Below are 17657 nucleotides of genomic sequence, written 5' to 3' on the forward strand. Positions count from 1 at the left end.
TTGTATGTACTTTTCAATACGACTTCTAAAAATATTAAATACTGTTTAATTCAATGCATATATCCAAATAATGCTAATAATACAGTGGTAAAGCTTCCAGTTTAGTCTTGAATGTTACCGAGTTTGTTCAGATATTTAAAGCATGAAATCACGTCATGGACATACTGGATTTGAATTGTGGAATCACATCATGAACATACTGGATTTGAAGCGTGAAATCACATCATGAACATACTGGATTTGAAGCGTGAAATCACATCATGAACATACTGGATTTGAAGCGTGAAATCACATCATGAACATACTGGATTTGAATTGTGGAATCACATCATGAACATACTGGATTTGAAGCGTGAAATCACATCATGAACATACTGGACTTGAATTGTGGAATCACATCATGAACATACTGGATTTTAATTATTGAATCACATCATTAACATACTGGATTCGAAGCATGAAATCACATCATGAACATACTGGATTTCAATTGTTGAATAACACCATGAACATACTTGTAATCGTTATATGATATTATAGAGTCACTAGTGATTAAATAAAACTTAATTTTTGGTGGTAAACCTGTTTACTGGAATCTTTTGATGTATTCATATTGGTATGTGTTCCTTCTCTAATCAGAAATTTAGCCTTAGCACCAAAATGTTTCAGCGTGTCTGTAAATTTGTCATTCTTACACTTTATATGCAGCTGCTTTGGAAATTATCTTATCAACCTAGAACTATCTAAAAATCTAATAGTTAATTAACTCTTATATCCTTACCATTCTTTGTGAACCTATCTACTATGAAAACCTGACTTAAAATGAAATATATCTTTCATCGTAATTTGCTTCAATTTTACCTCACCATCTGGATTATTTTTCACAAGTGTTTTGCTGAACAGATGACTTTCCTAAATGACAAATTATGAATTGAATAAGAGTTATATTTGTGATATTATCATTTATAGTACAGTCTTTATGAAATGAGTACGGGTTGTGTTTTAGATCTCTATACTTTAAATTACAGTCTCTGTGAGCAGAACCTATGTGACTGACTGTTAAACACATTTCGGAAAATCTATGAGGAGGGGAATTTGTCTTCAGTAAGGTCTGGGAACATAGTGGTGTTTTGTCTTGATGTTTTAGTTAAAGTAGGCCAGTAGTATTGGGTCATAGGAATTTGTGTGCATGTTATACAGTAGTAAGAAAAGTGGTCCATGCATTGAGTTGGTTTTATACGTTTTATGTGCATACAGCCCACACCAAATTATTTCTCTTTAAAATGTAACTATTGGTCCAAAACATATTTAAAATTACATACCCTTATTTGTTCGCATTCTCAAATTTAGTACTTTGACATATCCGTCTTTTTATACATACACTGTGTTCACGCTATGGCTTTTCATATCGTACTTTTTCCAAACGTCAGTCTGCAAATTAGTCTATGCATTATTATTGATAAAATAATATTGCATACACAAATCCAGTTTGTTCGTCTTTACTGTCCCGTAAAATGTCCTTACAGTTGTTCCATTATTTAAATGGTGTACAAACCTGACTAGAACTGACTTTTAAATATTAGAAAGCATCAATATTCATACATAATTGTATTTTTCATAATTTAAACGTTTGAACATAATTAAATCGCATAATGGACTCATGTATCGTACAAACCCTACAGTTCTTTATTAAACGTGACAGATTTAAACAGTTGTGTTCTTACACACAGACGAATTGACAAAGACGAAAATGACTTAGAACAGACTATAAATTAGAGACTGTATCTCAGTTGGACCATTGATAAATGAGCGAGAACAAGTCTAAAAGCGCGCGAGATACCATCCGGCAGGTGTTTGGAAACATGCCTGAACTGTCAAAAGTGTCATCGCTAGGCCCTTGCACGGCAGGTGAAATCGCTTCCAAATTTCAAAATAATATCGTAGTACCAGAAAGACAAGTTTAATTAAAAGGACACAAATCAGACTTATAATATGCAATGAAATTCATGTTTGGGAAATTTCATGTCGCGTCTTAATTTTTGTCGGTGCATTTGAAATTTGACACCAACCACTCGTACTTGAATTGAAACTTGGACAGTTCAAATGTAAAACTTGCTGAAGCATGTGTTTTTCGGTGATTTTTTTTCAGGGAAGAGTAAGCTCAGGAACGTGTCTTCTCTAAGGTAACGAATCTTGTGTGGTAACAAAAACATCAAATCCGGAATACAACAATTCAATACCTGATGTTGACACTTTAGTCTTATTCTGATACTTGGCATGGAGTCTCGTTAAACTATCTTCTAATGTTGTTATGCATTGAGTGAGAGTATATTAAAACCATGTCAATGTCTCAGTTGTCGTATAGTCGAAATCTGTTACAAGTGCATTATAAATATGTTATGGGCTTTTTGGTAAAGCCAAGGAAATGTCCATTCACACAGCCCCAGTGTACCAACTGCACCCAAAACTATTCGCATGGATCAGCATGTTGACCAGTGAATGCACTAGGCATGAGTAAAAATAGAATATTCTGAGTGATGTAAATTCTCTTAAACAGAACATATAGATGTCTTTATGGTCAAGAGTGGCCAGCCACTAGATAGCTGATGGAGAGAATGATTTCTACCCTGATATGTATGTTGTCTGGGTTGACATCTTTCTTTTAAAATAAATAGAATTGTATAGAATGTTCCCTGGGGAAAGATGCCAAATTTTCATGAATATTTCCCACTTCATTGCCCATATTGACACTTTCCACATTCAAGTCCGATCACTTTAGTCTGATGTCTTTTTCCAGATGGGATCAAAATTCTGACACAAGCAACTGAATGTGTTTTGAAGTTCTGTTGACATACATTTCAGTTGAGTGAAATGTGATGGTAGCCAAGGAATGCCAAAGTTGGTTAAAGGAGGGGCGCTGTTCTTAATGAAATGAAGCAATGTGATCACTTTTGTCAACATTAATTTAGTCTGTTTTTGTTCATTATGTTTAAGAAACATACTCCAACGGCACCTGTGACTGCTCAGATGACCTAGTGGTTAGAGCATCTGCCTTGGATGTGGGCGGTCGTGGGTTTGATCCCCGGCTAAGTCATACCAAAGACTTACATAAATGGTACTAACAGCTGCCTCGCTTGGTGCTCAGCATTAAGAGGTTAGTGTTAGGACTGGTCGGCCTGGTGTCAAGATAATGTGACTGGGTGGGACATCATGCTTCATGTCTGTGACATGATGCGTCAGTGCTAGGTATAACTATAAACTGCCACACTGCAGACATTGTAGTGATATGACTAAAGAATAGTTAAAGCGCGTTAAAAATCCAAATCACACACATACACCAACAGCACCTGGGGACCCCGAGTGGTCAAAAGCGCTGTCTGTTACAGATCACTGCCATCTCACCTCTGTCTGTATGGGTTTGAGTCTCAGATTCAGCCAATGTGGGTATGTAAGAAAGCTTGCCAGTAGCTTCTTGTGGGTCGGTAGTTCTTTCCGGGGTTTTCCCAGGTTCTTCCTCCACCGTTAATACTGGCTGCCATGTGTAGCCTATCGTGTGCTGAAAAATGGCGCTAAACCCTACAACAATAACAACAACTAACTGCACCTGACTGGCATTCCATGTTGCCATCACATTTACCCCATTGCAGGGGCCAGAGAGAGGGGTTCTGGAACAATTGTTACCTTTGCTCTGCCTCTAATCTGCCATGATTGTATCAGTCATACCAACAGTAACTTGAGAAACAAAAGCAAACCAGGTACATGGCAGACATTTGAATAACATTAAATTAATAGCATGATTCTTTTGAGCTGTTTATAGATCACATTTTGTCAAATTTCATTATGTCATTGTGAAGGACCCATATATTGGCAACAGCTATTTGCTTGCATGATGGGGTGCTATCTGTTGGGGAGAAAATTCCATAAAAATTGATGTGGTTACACTATTTCTTTATGGACTTTGTGATGTCACAAGAGGAATCCACTATTGTCTATGCATTGGTTGTATAAATATCCTTCTGAAGATTGTGTACAATGTTCACCATTTTCTCAGTTAAAGTACACTGGCAGTGTGAGTAGTCTTGGCTTTTGTTAAAACAGATTGTGTACATGTGGTAAAGCCAGATATGTACAGAACGTAATAAGTGGAAAATGCTACATTATTTCTTAGCCAATTTTCACTGGAATGTCTTTGTGCAACCTGTTTTATGGAACAGATGCTTGTTTGGGCTAAAACTGTGAATTTTATATTGCGCATTACGTTCCTTAGATAATAGCATAGAACAGAATTCAGCAGTTGCATTTTAATGCATTGCATAAAGACTCAAGATGCAGCAAGCATTACATATTGCATGGAGCCTTGTGTACACTATGCAGTGAGCATTACATGTTGCATGGGGCCTTGTGTACACTATGCAGTGAGCATTACATGTTGCTTGGGGCCTTGTGTACACTATGCAGTGAGCATTACATTTTGCATGGGGCCTTGTGTATACTATGCAATGAGCATTACATGTTGCATGGGGCCTTGTGTACACTATGCAATGAGCTTTACATGTTGCATGGGGCCCTGTGTATACTATGCAATGAGCTTTACATGTTGCATGGGGCCATGTATACACTGCATGTGACAAACTTTCTGCTGCAGTATTATAGAAGGTGCCATTATTGGTCTTCTTTCAGTCAATCCAGTAATCCAGTTACATGACCGTTATAGATGTGGTTGGTACAGGTATTAGTGAAACAAAATTTTGAAATGCATACTATATATTCATCTAATCCTTTGTTCACATTTCATTTGTTTGTCCTCTGTTGATTCACTGCATATTGTTATATATAGATATCTAGCACTTCAATCACTGATTACAGATCTGTATGTGTTTCATCACAATAGTAAAAAGTAAAAGTCATACATTTGAAATAAAAAGTCTGTAGACATTTTGAATGATTACAGTTGGTAGACATTTGAAATAAAACAGTCTGTAGACATTTTGAATGATTACAGTATGTAGACATTGGAAGTAAAAGTCTAGAGACATTTTGAATGATTATAGAATGAAAAATATAGAGTGCCTGAAAGAGCATGTCATTGACAACTCAACTTGCTCAGCTTTATGTATGGGAGCCTAGAAAATGGTATAGGTACATTGCCTCAAAGTCTGTTGACAAAAAAGTATGGAACTTTTATTATTGTAAGTTTTTCATTAACAAACACTGCTAATTGGTACTGGATATTTCATTGAAGAAAATATGATTACCAATATTTTTAGCCATTTTCTTCACAGTCCTTTTTTCTTCTAATTAATTTTGCATTACCAATAGCTGCAAGTCAAAGAGTCAGTAATAACTGCTGTTGATGGTAGACTGTTCCAATGAGGTACAGTATGACCCCCGCTATAACATGCTCTGTTATAACAGGAATTTGTATAAAACACTATTGTGGTGTGGCTCCTGAAACTTCATATACATGTAATTTTCTTGTACACAAAACATTTCTTTCTTGAAAGTATGAAAAATAATGCGTGAAAAGTTTATCCTTTTCTGGAAGATATTGCTTATGAATTCTAACATAAGAAGACTTTGGCGTGGCTGTAAAATTTTCATATACATGTACACGTATTTTCTCATACATGAAAAAGATACTGTTTTTTCTTCCCAGAAGTACGAAAAATAAAGTGTATAAAGTTCATTCAGGGATCATGCTGTGCTTTGCCAATTTCACACATTATGATTTTTTTTCTTATCAGTGACAAAATATACCATCTGGGGATTTTTTCCTTGCGATACTGTTGGCTGTTTTAACTTGGATATAGAATCTTGAGTTTGGAGTGGAGAAGGCCTCATGAAAGGAAGCTGCAAGCTTGATATAAAATGCACTGGGATTTATCTATGGTTATGTAAACAAATTCTTTGTTCATATTAACAAACCAGCTTAAAAGTTCATTGTTTTATCATAATGTGCTTATTTTGACATCTGGGCTGAGTACTGTATGATGTGAGATCTTTGCATTTTTTAATTGACAATTCTGGTAATGGAGATCAACCAGATGAGGCACTATCTCATAATGGAACTTTATGACGAAATATTATTGGACTATCGTCTGCTTGCAAATAATTATTATATTTATTTAGACTGATCTTTGTATGTGTATGGTAAGTAAAATTCCTCTTTTTTCACTCATAGAATTAAATCCTTCAGAACACACACATTTTGTAATCCCTGTCAGAACAGAACACCAGTGAATTCACCTTTTTTAAATTTCTGATGAATGCATGTAAGGCAGCTGAACTCCACTACAAGAAATGTAGAGAAAAAACCAAAACATCCCCCACCCCACCCCACAGATTAGATTTACTTGTTTGTTCTAGCCGATAGTCATGCTACTGGGACTATCTATAATCGACCTACCTTTGAAGGCAGGAACAGTTACTGTTACAATTGACCAAACGACAGATTCCTTTTGTTTTTAAAATGTAGCCAGAAAAATAGTTTTGTTGATACTTCAATGAAAACTGATTACCTTTGAAGCAACTATCATTCTGTATAAATAATAAGCAAATGAAAAAAAATCGTTCTCAATCAATGTTCTACAATTATTTTATGTTGCTGCCACAATAAGAAGCTGTATTTGTTTGTTTCTCCAAAGCTGTCCTTCAACAAAGAGAACAGACTACAATATTTAATAGAAAAAAATAAACTTTCATTAAAGGAAGTCTGCACCAAACTTCAAAGCAGTGCATTTTCTGAAGTAACTGGAACATGTTTATTGATGTTAAAGTTTCTTTTTTGCAAGAAAAAAATTTATGCTTATGGTCACTACCAATGGTGGCATAAAATGCAAATTAAGTTTCCAGTCTTTTGAACTCATAGATGTCTGGTCATGAAGTTAATTGAAGTAGGGGTATCTTGCAAAGATGTTTGTTAAACTTGTTAATTTGTTCACGTTTTCATTTCCCTATGAATAGCCACATCCCCCTGCATAGCCTCAGCAAGATGATAGCCGACCAGAATCTAAGCCAATTTAAGTACCTGTACATGTAGCACATAAACAAATATAGCCATATGCTACTGGTGACAGTATTGTAGTAGTGAATTGTTTAGTGACAATTGGATATAGATCAAAGTCTACCAATTTTTTTGTATGTGTTATTTGTGTTTTCTAACAGGATGTCACTCGTTTCTGAATTTTATAATATGGAATCTATACTTGTATTCATGGATTTACTATATACATGTCCAGTAATTAACATATTATGGATTGTACTAGACAAATATAAATTGTCAATATACATTTATTTTTCAGAGTACTTTGTCTTCATTTAATCAACAGCACAAATTATTTGCTCCCCCCCCCCCGGCCATTTTTTTTTTAGGTACATGCATCATTTTCTTCAGCTGTCTGACTTGGTTATAACATTGTTCGGTCTTTAACACAGTTGGGTTCTATGGACCCCAACCACTGTGTTCTAACAAGGTCACATGGAAAAAAGGAATGTGCATATGAAGTTTTGCTGAATTTGATTTTCAAAAGCTTAGTTCATGGTTAAATCTATTCTGTTCTTTATTCCAAAAATGTAAATTTTTTATTCAGATCTGTACAAATTTGTTATTCCTGCACATTTTTAGCTTTCAGTGACTGAAAGCAATTTTGGGCCTTTATACCAAAGTTTGAAACTTAGTCAAGGAATAAAGATGGTATAGAACTGTGAAGATTTTATCAAATAATTCTTTTGCAATCTGAACTGTACATCTATAATATTTTATTCATTGCAGAAGCTATTTTTGTCTCTGTTTCAGGTTTGGTAAAGATGATAAAGGAATTTTGAAGTGGAAGACATTTAAATACACAGGTGTACCTAAATTAGTCTTGAAAGAATTAGTGAGACAGAGATAGGTAACACAAAATATGGATGCAGTGGGATGACCAGTCCATCAGAGTGGTTTAACAATAATTATATTTGTCTTCAGCAGTCACATGTTAATTTGACCACTGATTAATGTGTATTAGAAAAAAATGGATGATGATGATGAAAGTGAGGTGTACATCCAACAGCTTCATGAAGTGTTTGATAGCTGTGATCTGACAGGCTGTGGGTCATTGGATCGCGACGGACTACTACTATTGTGCCACAAACTTCAGCTGGATGAGCAAGCACACCTTATTATTGCAGGGCTCCTTGGGGAGGAACAAACTGGACAGGTATGCATTAATCTGTTGTTAAAGTCCCAGAATGAACCTTTTTCCCAAGGGTGCAAAAATTATTTTAAAACAATTAAAATCCAAAATCTGCCACAAAGCATAGAATTTCTGAATCCTGAAGTTGTCTTTTAAACTTTGTAACCACTTCTGTACTGTAAAATAGAGCTGGTTTGATATCACTGATGCACTGAAACTTTTCATAATATGTTAACTGCATTATGATTTAGACTAAAACAGTCAGAACTGGAGGACAGCACTTTAAAACATAAACTGAGTGGTATAAATAGTTTGAAAATGAAGAGTTTCTTGTCAGTTTTCTTTCCCATTAAAGAGTAAATAACAGGACTGCTTAAACCATGTATTAAACCTTGTGGCTACAATGTTTATTGGTTTCCCCAAGAATTTTGTTTTGAAATATCCCAATTGAAAGTTTGTAAATCTTGCTTTCCAGAACTTCTACATCATTCTGTTTATATATGTAGGTCGTGTTAGTAGGTTGGAACAGTAATTGTATCTTTTTCCTTACCAGAAGTCATCTTAATCATGCAAAAGCTTGACAAAGCTTTTTTGGTGCATTTAATGAAAATAAGTCAGGATCCAAGATGGGCACTAATATTTGAGCAAAATGACTCCTCCCCAGCCAGAATAGAGGCAGGGTTGGTGAAAAAAGGGAGATGCATAGAAGGTTTAGAAGTGCGACTTGAATGTTTTGTGTTTTCATGCCTGGTTATATGAAGATCTGAGAATGTGTTTACTCTGTAACCGGGGGCCCTGAGTGGCAGATTGGTCTAAAGTGCTCTCCGTTACGGATCATTGCCATCTCACCTCTGTCTGTGTGGGTTTGAGTCTCGGATTCAGCCATTGTGGTTATGTGAGAAAGCTTGCCAGTAACTTCTCGTGGGCAGGTAGTTCTTTCCGGGGTTTTCACGGGTTCTTCCTCCACCATTAATACTGGCCGCCATGTATAGCCTATCGTGTACTGAAAAATGGCGTTAAACCCTACAACAACAACAACAACTCCTCTATAACCCATATTACAATGATCAATAATGCAATAAAATAAAGGAAATTAAAGGTTCTTTGAACAGTGCCTAATATATACAATGTCTTTTTTTTTTAAAAACTGTTTAACCAGTGAGGAAACCCAGGGAAATTCTTTTTCTTTAAAATTCTAACCATATGCCAAATACAAAACTGTATAGTGGCACCTGTATACCATGAAATTGCAACCTAAGAAATAGGTTACAGTCAAAATTTGGCAACAACTTCCACAGCAAAGTCCTCTTCATATGTCTGTATCTTGAAATACTGGATACAGTGACTGATTTTATTAGTAATTGACATGGATATATCAGTCGAGTCTTAATTTGTTTCTGATAGGGCTTCAATGTTTTTCACTCATTTTTTAAGGATCATATGTGAATTTTCAGTGCAAATTATGTATATATGGATTTTTAAATTTTGTTTTGATGAACATGAAATTAGCACCACTAATGACTCAATCATAAGATTGTCTATATTTCCTCTTTAAATTTATATTTGATGAGTAAAGCATGGTGTTGAAAAAAATAATTAATGTCATGAAATAAGATGTAACACGGTGTGAACTTCACTTTTTAGTGTTGTTTAGGTAAAATGACAGACTCAAAAGTGATTCTTTTGCCTGATTCACCTCCTACTGTGGTTGCAGTAAGTATTGAGTTTCTCCAACATTGGCATTGTTGAAAAGCTGAGAAATGAACAAACAGCTCCGCATTGTGATAGGAAGCTCAGCATTTTTATAGGAATGGAATATAGATTCCTTCTGTAATTGGAAATTTGTTTTGACTAGCAGTTTGAATAGTTGACAATATCCATTGGGGACTGTCAGCACACACATTTTGTGCTTTTGAATTGCTTCAAGTCTACACATTGCTTCAGATTCATTTGCTGAGGTATGCTTGGAGTCGCATGGTCTTGAGTGAAATATTAAATGCCTTTTCAACCATTTCTAATGAATTTAATATTTTTTAATCTTGTTCTATTTCATGTTTCTTTTTAAAACTTGGAATATATATATTTTTTAAATAGTGTTCAGTATTCTCGTTTGATGAGGATTTGTGATGGCTCAGTGGTTAGTATGCCAGCCATTGAATAAAAAGGGTGCAGGTTTGAATTCTTTTATCAGTTCATTCTGGGCCGACTACTGCAGCATGTCCTTGGACAAGGCACTTTACTCCAGTCGACTCAGCACTAAGAACCCTAACTGTGTTGCTGTACCGTAAAAACAAACCAAACCAGTCTAGTTTGATGATTTGCATCTGCTTGGTAAATATTTAGCAAAGATTCCAATATTTTAAACCAAAACTATTGATTTGAATCTAATAGTACCATGTGATCATAGGGCAACTTTATTCCAATAACATATGTTAGTAACAGAATTATTATAATTGAGCCTAGATCAATATTATGTAGATAAATTGGTTTCATATTAAAACCTTGTTGTAAAAAAGCAGGGTGTTATTTTTTTCTTCTAAGAAGACAGCGCCAACAAAGTTGAAAGTTGCTCGACTGGCCTCTTTTATGCTTTGCAGTGTCTGAAAGTTGCTCGACTGGCCTCTAATATGCTTTGCTGTGTCTGAAAGTTGCTCGACTGGCCTCTAATATGCTTTGCTGTGTCTGAAAGTTGCCTGACTGGCCTCTTTTATGCTTTGCTGTGTTTGGGACTACCAGGCCTGACATGTTCTATGGTGTACTGTATCTGAGAGTATGGTGCCTATCCTGTTTTGTCCTTTACTTTATAGAAAATTAAGTTGAGAATGAAATGTTTCAGCTGAGCATTTCATGAATAGTGCCCATACTCTGCTTATATTTCCAGTCAGGTGCCAGTTTTTGGTTGCCAGACAATATGTGTTTTGCTTTTTGCTTACTTGAATTGCTTTTACTTTTTTCTGCTCTGAGAATGACCTTAAATGGCAACTAAGTCTATACCATCATTATAACTTTCACCTGAAATGCTGGGTTTGGAAAAGAAGTGAACTTGTCCCATGAGCAAAGGCTGAAATACCAATTTTACTTTATGGAAATTGGATGTCGTGCTGATTTGAGCTAAACAGTCTGCTTTTCAGCTGTCAATTTTAGTCATCTTGATGATTGTTATTGGTACAAGTAGTGAGTAATTATCAAAGGAATGAAAACTGACATCTAACTAAAACACTGCAGTAAGCTTAATGGGATGGCTTACTTCATTTTATGGATCATTGTTAGGTACTTTATTGATGTGGTGAAACAATTTCAGAGTGTTGAATTCACAAAATAAATCGATTCCTAACTCCATTATGCATGCGCTTGTGAGTCTGAATTCTGTGAAACACTTCTTTATGGGATTCCAGTTTTATCAACCAAGGCGACATGCCTACCCCCCCCGGTCATATGCAATGGAAAGGTGTCAACTGTTTCTTTCTTTGTTTTAATACCATTAGGATAAGTACATGATTGATGATTTACAATGAAACTGATGGTTAAGAATTTAAATTTAATGCAAAATTTCACCTGAAATGTCGTGTAAAATTGTACTTGCTCTATGTGCACTTTTATTATTTCCCTAAGCACAGCATTCCTGTTTATAGATAGATTTTTGCACGTATCATCTCATTGCTAAATAAACACTTGGCAGATTAGTCTGTCTTCCTCAAAACCCAGTTGGGTTTACTGAAGTGCTTCTTTGTCATTTGTGCAGATAAGTCACTTTGTGTGAAATGGTGTAAGAGTGTATTTTTTTACGTCTTTGTTGAATATCGCTCATAAAATTGGGTTTTGATTTTTTTGTAGTAAATGTTGTTAATTAAATCTAGGGCATGCAACTTAATCATACATGCAGCTGGTTAAGACCACACTAAGGGTATTAAATGTGTTTACACAGACATGGGTGTAAAAGGAAGTCAGCATTTCCTTCAAGATATCTGCATTTACTTCAGATGTTAGAGTGAATAACTGAATTAATCAACTTATCTACAGCAGTATGGATTAAACCCACTGGCTCGCAAATATGTGGAAATGAATATTGATAAAATCCTTTACAGAGACATATGAATTGTTTTGTTTTCTTTTGTAAATGATATATACACAAAATTGGGTCTCTATGAATATGTAAATGTCTTTTTACCCAAACCACATAATTTAAGCCCATGAAAATGAAGCGTTTCACAGTATGGCAATATTCTGCACTAATATGCTTCCTACATCAGAGAGGTGGGCTCTACTAGACAGGTACTTGAAAAACAAACTCATTGTTGCCATGTGATTCTGGCCATAGAAAGCAGGTAACTTCTTGTGGGGTTGGCTTGAGGGGAGCTGATCAAGAGGGTAACCACTGTAGTGTTTTTATTAGATACATGGTTTGGTAGTGACACAGTTATTGTTAAATTATTAGTGATTTAATGTGGAATTGTATTAAAGTTACTGTACCAGGCACATATACCCAACCCAGGTTAGTTTTCTACAAACATATTATGAATCATGTCTGGTTACAAACAAAATATAAAGCCAGTTTTATCATCTGTTACCATAACTATGAAGTAAGCACAATTTTTTTGTTTTTGACAGCTTGATTTCGAGGAGTTCAAAGACTCGTTTCTGAATATCTTATGTCAGACAGTGGTTGAGAACCCTCAGGGAGGGGAGGGTGAGGTCGAGGATGAGGAAGAAGAACAGGATGAGGAAGAGGATGATATGGAGGAAGAGGAAGAAGATGTGGAGGATCCTACACCTAGGATAAATATGCATGAAGACAGTGAGTATAGGGATAAAAACCGGAAAGAAAATGTAAGAGGATTGGGCAGAATACATGTTACTGACCTGAGTTCATTATATATAATTGTATAATGACAAAATACTTACATAAGAGGGATGCATTTAAAGAAGAGAAATCACTGAGTATTGCAAGAATACTCATTTATCTGGGATATAATTGGGGGCCCCGAGTGGTCTAAAGCGCTCACAGTTCCAGATCACTGCCATCTCACCTCTGTCTGCGTGGGTTCGAGTCCAAGGCTCGGCTAGCGTGGGTATGTGGGAAAGCCTGCCAGTAGCTTCTCGTGGGTCAGTGGTTCTTCCCTGGGTTTTCCAGGGTTCTTCCTCCACCAGTTATACTGGCCGCCATGTATAGCCTATCTTGTGCTGAAAAATGGCATTAAACCCTAGAACAACAACAACAACTGGGATATAATTGATGAGATGATATTGATGAAGCTCTTATTCAAATATTCAGGAACAGATTTGCTTTATTTTGCTTTATCCAGAAGTTAAAAAAGACCAAGATTAGTTTACAGAGTGGCTGCCATTTAAAGTGGTATTGTTTTAGCTGAAGAAAATTTTAAATTCTGTTCTTCCCCAAATGTTGATCTTTTTGGTGTAGCTTTTAATATTTCATCAGCTTTAGCTTCTGTCTTGAGCTACTGAGTTGCCTCCCTTTATTGAGAAGTGCTGTTATGTAAGCGGGTTTTCTAGGGAGGACCCAAAAGGGAAAGTAAAAATTCAGATTTATACATAAAATGATTCAGGTAACATTTATTAATATTGAGAATTATTATACTTTTTATTATCTAATTTCCATTATTCTGTTTAGTCTGTTTGCAGTTTCTGGTTGTAGGTATACTTTTAGACCAGTTAGAGGAAGATGCCAACATAAACTACAGTTCCCCAGTCTGTTATTAAGACAGCACATGAGTGAAATTCAAGCATAATAATGATGTAATCTTGCATCTGTTTGGCAGTGCTTGTTATCAATGGGAGCCATAGTTTTGTCTGATTTTGATCAGATTTGGAATATTGGCTTCTATCTGCAGGAACTTGGATTGTTTCAGTAATGAGATTGATGCATATTAATGAGGCATTCTTGTGTCTAATTGATTGGGATGGTTACCACTCTTATCTGTTAACGATTTTGTTTTTTTGTGACTATTTCTGAAATCAAAGTTTTCGGCAAGAAATCTCCAACTGCCCCCACAGTTGCTGAGTGGTAAAACTTTTTCTTTTTCATTTTACATGATAACATGTCAAACTTTTCAGATGATTTATGCCTATGTTGCCCATTGTACGGTACTACGATTTAACCATGCCTATGAAATGCTTTGTTTATAAAGGAAGTGATACACAGTCTGTTTAATGATTTGTTGGTCTTTGTCTGGTGCCTTGTTTTCTTCAAGGTTAATTTCTCTTTGTGTGAATCTGCAAAAGCTATATGTAGCTTTTGTTGACCATGTTTTGATCTTGTCAATTATGTCAGGTCATAATTATCAAAGAGAATATCTCAACAGTTGTCAAAAACTCTTCAAAATCATTGATTTCTTGTAAATGTTAGTGTTTAGAGATGGCACATGTTGTTATGTACTTTAACCAATACTTCCTTCAGTAATGAAAACCTGACATCAGGAAGCAGACATTGGTAAAGATAATTGTAGTTATTACCTCACCATATGAATTAAATATTGGTTCTAGACACACCTTAAAATAAAATGTGGCTGCTAGTAAAGGGTCAATTTGGCAGTTTTGGCCTAAAATACTGGCTACATGCCATATGTCATGTGGTTGCCTTTGAGGGGTACTTTTACACACAAACTTGTCCGTACTGAGAAAACTGACCTCTTGTTTGGTGGGGGGGGGGGGGCATTCAGAAAATGAATATTTCTTTCTAGTTTATTTCTAATAGAAAAACATACTGCCAATTTTACTTGGGGTTCATTTAAACTAAATGTTGTTATCTGAGGAGCAAATATAATTTCACCCTAAATTGCTGTTCCAAGTAATTTTTGTATTCCTCAATTTAATGTAAGCTCACAGGTAATTTTTGTATTCAATTTAATATAGGCTTACTGTTCACTGTCACTTTGGTCTTATATTTTCCTGTTGGAATTACAAGTGAGCACTGATATATTTTTAATATGTTTAACTATCATGTTAAATATGTAATAAGGTTTTAGATTTTAACCAGACATTTATCTTTTATTAAACCCACCAATTAGTAAATATGTTTGACTTTCATGACCTTTAAGTTGCTTTGGATGTTTTCTTTGCTAGAAACTTCTCGTGGCTAATGTGTACAGAACAAATACAGAAACTATCTCTGTATATCTTTAAAATTTACATAGAAACTAAACTCTCATCGTTACTTCATGATGACTTATATCTGTATGGGTATATTTTTTCTCTTGTTCATAGATTGATGATGTAAGTTTGGTTTAATAATTTGTATTCACCACAGCATCTGTGATTCATCATGAAGTGATGCCCAAATACATCAAAGGGAACAAGATATATGGCAGACGATCACGACCCATCACATCAGAAGAGTTTGACAGTGTAACCTCTCAAAGTGAGGATGAGAAAAAATCATCAGAACCATTATCGTATGTTCCGAGGCAGAAGCAGAAATCTAGACCCTATCAGGGGTCCATCTCTTCAAGTGCTGAGGTGAGTCTGTTATGCTACCTTGTATGCAAGAAATGGATTTTGTCCAAATTTTTCAGTTATCAGTGCCCAAGAAAATATATTTTTCTGAAAGAAAATCTATGGATATATGTTTCTTTTTTAAACTCTAAAAAATATACATCTGTTTGTATGTAAAAGGGGGTGGGGTGGTAAGTGCAGTTTTCTGCAAGAAGTGGTTTAGGTTGGAAGTTATGAGTTCATATTGATATTTTCTATTTTGAAAATACAAATTTGCATTGGTCCACTTAATATACATGTGCACCTTTACCCCATTTTCATGGAAGCGCCTTTGGACACCGCTACCCCATTCTTATGGAAGCACCTTTGGACACCTCTACCTTATTCTCATGGAAGCGCCATGGGATGCCTGTACCCCATTCTCTTGGAAGTTCCTTGGGATGCCTCTACCCCATTCTCATGGAGGCACCTTGGGATGTCTTTATCCGATTCACATGGAAGCGCATTGACATGCCTGCTGTAAACATCAGCCATTTTGAGCTGGTTTTCATTGCACCTCCTTTGGGGAACACCCCTTATTAGATACTACATTCATTGATGTGAATGACCATTACGTTAGATCACGTGATCCCTGAATAAGCTCTAGCCGTAGTCTTCGATTTTCCACTCTCCTAAATGGAGGTTGTGAATATCATTCAGTACTTTCTGGAGTTTGCATGATTCAAATCAAATCACAATTATTAAAGCTTCAATAACATAATTAAATCCTCTGATGTTGCTGTAGGCATCATTGAGCTTTTATAATGTATCAAATTCAGGTGATTTAGTGATGTAGACATAGACAAAGAACTGGTAACTTTTGAGTTTGAGAAATGGTAGCTACAGTTGGTCTCATACCTTTACTGGCTTGACGGTGAATATGTTTTCTTAAGATTTTAAAGCACATAAAAAATTCTTCTCTCTCAAGATAGGTGGTCTTTCATAAGAGGTGTGTGAAAATGGACTGGTTTCCAGGCTCATTAGCATTGTTGAAGGAGAAAAAATATCCATACTCACTGTACATGTATCTTATCCTTCATTCATAAATCTTGTTAAATATTGCATGCATTCCTCTCAAAATGACTTTATATAATAAAGATATACATTTTCAAACAACGTGAATCAAATTTATATTTTGAACATTAGATGAATATGTTATTTCTTCCAGTGTTAGAATTTTTCTTGTTTTCATTGGAGGTTCTGCCATTGTAATTAGTGTTGACATAATAACGACTAGATGTATTTCGCTTTTGATCATGTTTTCGGGAAATGTGGAATAAATATATATATTATGTACCAATGAATGAAACCAAAAGACATAACTCATCAAGAAACAATACATTTATTTTAAGACAAAGTTTAAATCATCAGCATTATAGCTCGATAAACAAAGGTTGCAACCATCTGCACCGGGGTAAACAGATGGTTTCTTGGTGAAACACTGTAACAAAAGAAGTATTAAAAAAAAGAATCCAGAAACGATTCTCACCTACTAGTATTACAGACAAAGAGCTCATTCCCCCCCCCCCCCCCCCCCCCGCGGCATTATGGATTAACTAGAAAGACAAACTATGCACTCAACTTACACTGAAGCCCTTTCAAAAGATTTCTCACTGGGACATTAGGACTACCAGTATTGTGTGTGTTTTCACAAAGAAAAAATACAGACCTCAGATTGACTGCATCTGTCTGTCATTATTCCCTTTGATGAAAAAATGGTTAATCTTACTGGCTATTCACATGAATTCGGCACTACAGTGGTGGCTAGTGACATGTACCTTAGTCTGGTTTACTGCAGTTTACAAGTGACACCATATGCTGGACTGGTAGCTAGCCAATTTAAAAAAAATAATACATTAGAATAATCTCTACTATTTATGCGGTCGTTGTTACAAAGGATTAAATGATGTTTAGTGGTGTTTATCTCGCTGTATAGTTGTTCAACTGTAGTGCTATTTAATGTGCATTTTGTTTGCATATACATGTATTCTGAGC

General features: G+C 35.5%; 1 pseudogene across 1 annotated transcript in view; it reads left to right on the plus strand.

Annotated features, from left to right (window-relative positions):
• The first annotated feature begins 1858 nt into the window (after nt 1-1858).
• Nucleotides 1859-17657, plus strand: part of LOC149804801 (uncharacterized) — a 155308-nt pseudogene continuing 139509 nt past the window's right edge. Inside the window, exons 1-4 of the transcript XR_016416698.1 lie at nt 1859-2183; nt 7796-8198; nt 12783-12969; nt 15439-15647. The product of XR_016416698.1 is annotated as an uncharacterized LOC149804801 (transcript). The remainder of the gene's footprint in view (nt 2184-7795; nt 8199-12782; nt 12970-15438; nt 15648-17657) is intronic.

Source organism: Sinohyriopsis cumingii, chromosome 2, assembly GCF_028554795.1.
Source record: "Sinohyriopsis cumingii isolate HCF-2022 chromosome 2, ASM2855479v2, whole genome shotgun sequence".
Lineage (NCBI taxonomy): Eukaryota > Metazoa > Mollusca > Bivalvia > Unionida > Unionidae > Sinohyriopsis > Sinohyriopsis cumingii.